Raw genomic sequence first — 6727 nt, 5'->3', positions numbered from 1 at the left:
TGACATCTGATTTTCTACTGTGGGATTAGATCAGGGGAAAATCAGAGAGCTCAAGATATCCAAGACTAACACCTTCAAAATGCTCCTGGCATTCCCTTTAGGTAACCACAAATACCCTCACTGATATTTTAACTGATTTTCAGGAGCAATGCAATCTTAATTAACACTTTGCCTAACGAGTTTGAAACATTTGATGCCATGATTTGTTCACCTCTGGATCATGGCAAAGTAAGGAGGAGGATCCTGGGACAGAATAAAATTTCTCATCCTCTCAGGGGGGGAAAGAAAAAACAAGGGGATAAGAAATCAAAGAAATTTAGAGGCTGCTAATGAGGAAAATCATGGAGCCTCTTTGGAGGCTGTAAAGAGCTACAAACCAAGGCAGGATTTTGGTGAGATTATTGATATCATTTTCTGTCTGCATTTTTGAGACAGTGATGCCTTCCTCGTGGTCTTGTTGCTGTGCCATATCATAAAAGCTCCATCTCATGCTTCAGCACAGTTCACTGTCCACCACAAATTATACCCAAACATGCTGAGACAGGCAGCAGAGGAGAAGAGAAAGGGGGAGCAGAGAGATCCTGTAAAAAAAAGCGATTTGTTAAAAGTGGTATTGATCCTCTCCCTCTGAATTCCTGCACACAACTGGCTCAGGCTCCCTCTGCAAACGTTTATCCCATTAATTCATCTGCCTGGAACATTTACTGCCCGTTTGTGACAGCTCAGGGCACTGAAAGCCATGAGCAATGTGGTGTGGCCACAGACTTTACAACAAGGCCACCACTTGTGACTGCAAGGCAAGCCAGGGTGTTAATTACCCCCAGTATTAATTTTTTGGCCTCTGTTGGGGGGAAGATTGCAATAAACCCTGCTCTGACCTCGCTGTCTTTGAAGAGGAAAAGCTTTTAGAGGCTGATTCTTCAATAGCAAAACTTTCTGAGCGTTTCTTGCATCAGCACATCCTCAGTGATACCCACCAGGATAAAGGATGTTGATTAATTAATTAAATCTTGCTAATAGCGCTCTGAAACTTCACAAAAATGCATACCGAAGAGGAGAACTTCATCAAGATAATCCTGGATACCGCATTTAATCTGTTCTATCTGCTCAGGGTGATGAAGACCTCCCAACAAATCCTGCTGGGATGGTGGGGGTTTGATTATTTGGCATTTCTCAGAGCTCAGCCACCTCTCAGTGTTTACCTTGGTGTGTGTGTGCTCGTCATGGTGACAGCTCCTGCTCACAGAGGCCAAAATGAGCAAGATGCCATTAGCACTGGGAACCGAGCATGGCTGGGCAGAGAACTGGAGGTGTTCCATGCTAATCCTTTTTGCCTGGGGATAATAAAAGCCCGGTTATGTTCATTTTTTTTTTTTTTTTTGCCAGGCACATGCAGTGTGCCACTGACAGTGATGGCCCCTAAGTGTTTTTACGAGGGCTTAATGCACAGCCTGGGGTTCTGCAGGGCCATTGTCAGAGTCAAATGCAGGACAGATCAGATGGTTCATCAGCATGTGAATGCATGAGGAGCCGTGTCTGCAGAGCAGGCACTGCTATTTTTAAACCCCTGGGGAGCTCTGCCACCAGATGGGCTTTTTTTTTAATAATTTTTTATTTTTTAATTATTTTTTTTTAATTTATTTTTTTGAGCTATGAGTGCTCCTCAGAACAGTTTGGTTTGGACCTTACACAATTAATTAATAATTTTGTGAATACCTTTCTCCAACTGCCCAGCCTGGCTCCTCATTTTTTAGTAGGGATCAAGCAATACTAAAAAAGTTAAGGCAAATCCTGTAAGTTTGCCAGGTTGGATGGAGCTTGGGCCTGATGAGAATATTTGGATTTGTTTTACCTGTCCTGACCTTTGGGATACATTAGAAATAATTCAGAATGAGAAGTCCCAGCCCTGGAAGTGTCCAAAGCCAGGCTGGATGGGATGGGAGAACCTGGGATAGTGGAAGGTGTCCCTGCCCATGGAAGGAAATAATTCTCAAGTTTCCATCCCAAACCATCCCATGATTCTAATGATTTAAAGATCCAAACTCACTGATTTGGGGAGTTAAACACCTGGATGTGAATACAGTTTCTACATCCCTTTGTGAGCCTGGATTTTAAATCTCCAGTTAATTCTGGAATTAAATAAACCCCTTCACAGCTTGAGGTTATTTGAAAACTGCTAAGTGGGGTTTTGTCATATTTAATTTAAACTTGACCAAAACATATACAGACTCAAAGGCAGGATGTTAGAAGAGAGTTGAAGTTGAAAACATCTGTTATTCAGTAATTTTTTTTCCTGTGTCTCTAATATGAGGCAATTTCCATTAAAAGTGGATGAGCTGGAAGAGTGAGAGGAGAGTTTTCTACTCTGAAATTTAAATTCTTTCCTCTTCAAAATCACTGCCCAAGTGCTCAGTTGTCTCATGTCCCACCTGCATGACAACATTATCTGCTGAAACATGTGCAAGGACTTCATTATTAAAAGGCAATGTCAGGATGTTCCTCTAGCAAACTTCCCCAGGGCTTCATCTCTACTCTGAGCAAGACAATTGTATTTACTCACATTACAAAAACATCTCGTCAAGAATGTTGATATTTCTTCTGACCATTAATTAAGCTTGAAAAGCACTTACCAGCATTCATTACCCCTTCATGCCTGGCTAAACCTGTGGAGAAAGCAGCAAAGAGAGCAATTTGAGATCTTGTGAAATAAATGTGCAGCGAGGAGAAGATGATACAGAAACATAAATACAACCAAAAGAAAATTTAATGTTCTACTCTGATCAAGAAATAGAGGCTTCTGGTGAATGCTCAGGATATTTCTTGCTATGTACTTGATACCATTTTTTATATACTATATATAATTTTTTATATACTCACAATGCACCACAGCATCCTTGCAGTTATTCCTTTTGAATAATTGAAATAATTGAAATAATTATTGGAGCAAGACTTCAGCGTCTCATTATTAGCACTCATTCTTCTTTTAGGGATACTGAGGGATTTTCCCCCCTCTTTTCTTGGTTTTCTCTGTTTCCCCTTTCTCCCAGGAATGCCATTTCTCTTTGATGTGCTGTGTTTGTTCCCACCAAGAGTTTGGGTTCTGGGAATCTGACATTTTCCAACAGAAACCCATTCCATGAGAAAATCTCCAAGCCAGTCGTTTCTCTAACTACAACCAGTTTGCCTCCCATGGGCCCAGATCCAGCAGCAATCACACAAATATCAACAAAACTTCACAAGCTCTTCCAGCCCAGCCCACTCCTGTAGCCATGGTTTATATAAAATTTAATATACAAAGACATTTCCACCTTTTTCTGGGGTGCTACAGTGCTGTCCCTCTGTGGCCACCAATGGCTTCCTGATGGATTTAAATCTAAAATTTGATTTAAAAATAAATTTCAAATTAAATTTAAAATTTAATTTCAAATCAAATTTCGAATTTCATCTAGAAATACATTTATTGTAAAGCTCTCTTCCAATGGATGCAGAAACCTCTCTGCAAACTCAACATGGAAAAAGTTGTTTTTTTTTTACTGACAGCTTCTGCCAACTTTCTTTCCTGGTCCCAGTTTTAAGCTCATTTGATGGTTTTGAGGAAAGGATTTGAGGACTGTAGGTGCCTTTGGCTCATTCCAAATGACAAAAAGGAGACAGAAAGAAGAGAATGTGTGACAGCAAAAATTCTTTACAAAGGAAATATTTAAAATAAGGGGGATGAATTTCAAACGGATTTTTGTGGCAAAACCACTGACTTTATTGGAAACAATTTGCTTTATAGCTTGCATTGATCCTCGAGTGTCCTGAAATATTCTTTGTTTTCTCATTGTCAGTGTGCACTGTAGCAAAACCACGCTGTAGTTTGCTCTTCCCCAGCAGACATCCCCATTGCAGGGAGAAAAATGCAAAAAAAAAAAAAAAAAAGGCAGAAATTCCCACCAGTCCAGAGCAAATGCTTTCCTCTCTATTTGCAAAACAAAAAGCATTGTCTGTAAATTTTCAGCACAAGGTTCTGAGAATGAAAAATGATGTATTATGCATGCCAAAATGACAGCAGCTCTTGTTAAATTTCTTTTGTCAGGGAGAAAAACTTGTCTAAATTGCCTCGCTATTTTATTAGGAAATGAAAAACAAATACCAAAGTGGTATTTCTTTTAGAATTGTATCGTAAATGAACTTAAATACATTTGAAAGGGTAAACATGGTTTGATTGATGTGTATTTTATCTCCCTATTTCTCTGTATTTCCCTATTCACATCACATTTTGTTCTGATTTTGATTTGGGTTCTTTTGTTGATATTTCTGTAGGGAAAAGACACTCTCCTTCCCAAGCAGATCCAAAGGGGAGCTGTTTCCTTCTGACCAGCCTGGTCACTGCAATCCTCTCCATCAGGGCTGCAGCTCTGCCACCCATTCAGGGGTGGTGGAGATTTGAAGCTTTGGAAATTCCCAGACAAAAAGCAGAATATTTATTTTCCTAGACAAAGCCAGCTTAGGTACAGGCAGAATTTTAGCGAACACTGGGGTAACTACACACTCCTGTGCTAGAAATAGAAATATTTCTCCAAACCTTTATTTAGTTTTCCTAGTGCAGAAGTGGAGCAGGAAAGGAGCTGTGTTATCAATCAGGCCTGGGGCTCCCACCCCCACTTGGAACAGGACATGTTGTGCACTATAAATTTATATTTACCCATTTCAAAAGGCTGTAGATTCATTTTTTTTCCCCCCCTGACATGAGAAATGTTGGTGGAAGAGCTGAAGGTTTAGAGAGTGGCTGTGATTTGCCTGCTAAAGTAAACATGATCACATTCTTGTGGTGGGGTGAAGAGATTTTAATTCTCAACCACACAAAGAAGAAGCAAAAAAGTGCACGGGGAAATAGGCTGAGCTTTATTTAGTGTGGGAATAAAAACATGGGATAAAAAAAAAAAAAAATGGGGATATTTGGCCTCATTTTACCTGTCTGGATGCTTGGGATACATCAAGAATAATTCAGGGTGAGATGCCCCATCCCTGGAAGTGCCCAGGTTGGGCTTAAAGGTCCTTCCTACCCCAACCATTCAGAGAAGAAATAAAATGGATTTCTCCATTTTGGAGAGAGCAGCTCTGTCCTGCCCAAGCCACCTCTGCCCTGAGTGTGGGGTGGCACTTGCAGGCAGGACTGGAACCCCACCAGTGAGCAGACACATGGCTGGATGCCAGAGCCAAAAATGAGGGACAGGGGCTCCTGGTGGCTCTTTAAAATGCTGTTTATGATATCCAAATGATACAGAAATTTATTTATTGTTTAAAATGCTGTTTATGATATCCAAATGGGACAGCAATTTATTTATTATTTTAAATGCTGTTTATGATATCCAAATGATCCAGCAATTTATTATTTTAAATGCTGTTTATGATAGCCAAATGATACAGAAATTTATTTATTATTTAAAATGCTGTTTATGATATCCAAATGGGACAGCAATTTATTTATTGTTTAAAATGCTGTTTATGATATCCAAATGATACAGCAATTTATTTATTGTTTAAAATGCTGTTTATGATATCCAAATGATACAGTAATTTATTTATTGTTTAAAATGCTGTTTATTATATCCAGATGATCCAGCAATTCATGGATCACGGGTGACAGAACCCAGCCCAGCCTGTCACCTCAGCTGTGGGTTTGTGTGAAGCCCCTCTAGTTCTGGTCACAAAGCATTCCAGACTTTTCATTGCAGAGCATCTTAAAACATGACAACCAATCAAAACCTTCACTATTACCCACAGCCTGTCATAAACACCAACATTTCCATATTCATGTTACTATTCTTTAATCACAAAAGTTTAGTGTGTCACAGTTTAGGTTAGAAGTTGGTTTTCAGTTTTCTTGCAGTGGAAAATTCTGAGATCTTTTCTCTACTTGCAGCATTGGCTTTCTTGTTTGTGAAAATCTTTTTGCTTGCTAAAAACATCTTTTGTTTGAGGTGGGTTTATCTTTTGCTCTAAGCCATAAAATCCCCTTCCAACTCACTTTGCTTTCTAGTTACCCAGACTGGCTCAGCAATTCTTTTCTTCTATATCAAAACTTGCTTTCATTTCTATTCCTTTTTCAGATTCTCCATCCAAAGATCTTTCTGTCACACACACACACATTCCTGTCCAAATCCTTCTCCTTCCCAACAGCAAGAGACCCTCCCAGTCCAAAAAATCCTCCCCAGGGCAGGTTCAGGGAGAGGGGAGAGCAGGTCCCAGTTCCCTGTGCTGAGTGGAGCAGGAATGTCACAGACCTGAGCTCAGCCAGGCAGCCTCACACACGTCCCCGGAGCCCAACCATTCCTCCAAATAACGGGATTTATTTGAGCTTATTTTAAATTATAACCAGCTCCTTTTCCTCCCCAGCATCCTTCCCTTCCTCTGAGGATGCACCGGAGAGGATTTCTCTGTAAATGGCAGAAAAGTTTGATAACCACGAGAAATGAAAGCTGAAAATGCCCTACTCTGTCTAAAGACAAGCACGACCCCAAAAAATGGGGATAAAAATATTTTTTAAGATCACACAGATGACAGATGGAAGATAAAGTTTTCTTCTTCTTAAAACTCCAAACACCAAGCAATACACTGCAAAATAAATTTTATTTTATTTTTTTTTTTGCCTTGTTATTGTGAAGAAAGTACCTGGTGCAGTGGAAGATGATTCTCCCAGTGACTGTTGGACATCGTTCTGTTTTCACAATGCAAAATTCTG

At 39.9% G+C, this 6727-nt stretch overlaps 1 long non-coding RNA gene across 1 annotated transcript; it reads right to left on the bottom strand.

The window, feature by feature from the left end:
• Positions 1-327: 327 nt before the first annotated feature.
• Positions 328-2904, bottom strand: LOC148220991 (uncharacterized). The gene is made up of 3 exons (XR_015808637.1): positions 2878-2904; positions 2631-2663; positions 328-581 (listed from the first exon to the last, which is right to left on the bottom strand). It is a non-coding gene; the product is annotated as an uncharacterized LOC148220991 (long non-coding RNA).
• Between the last annotated feature and the right edge of the window lie 3823 nt (positions 2905-6727).

The sequence above is a fragment of the Sturnus vulgaris genome, chromosome 28 (genome assembly GCF_052056855.1).
Source record: "Sturnus vulgaris isolate bStuVul1 chromosome 28, bStuVul1.hap1, whole genome shotgun sequence".
In the NCBI taxonomy this organism is placed as follows: Eukaryota; Metazoa; Chordata; class Aves; order Passeriformes; family Sturnidae; genus Sturnus; species Sturnus vulgaris.
The sequence above is the reverse complement of the archived record's forward strand: the minus strand, read 5'-3'. Positions and strand labels throughout refer to the sequence as shown.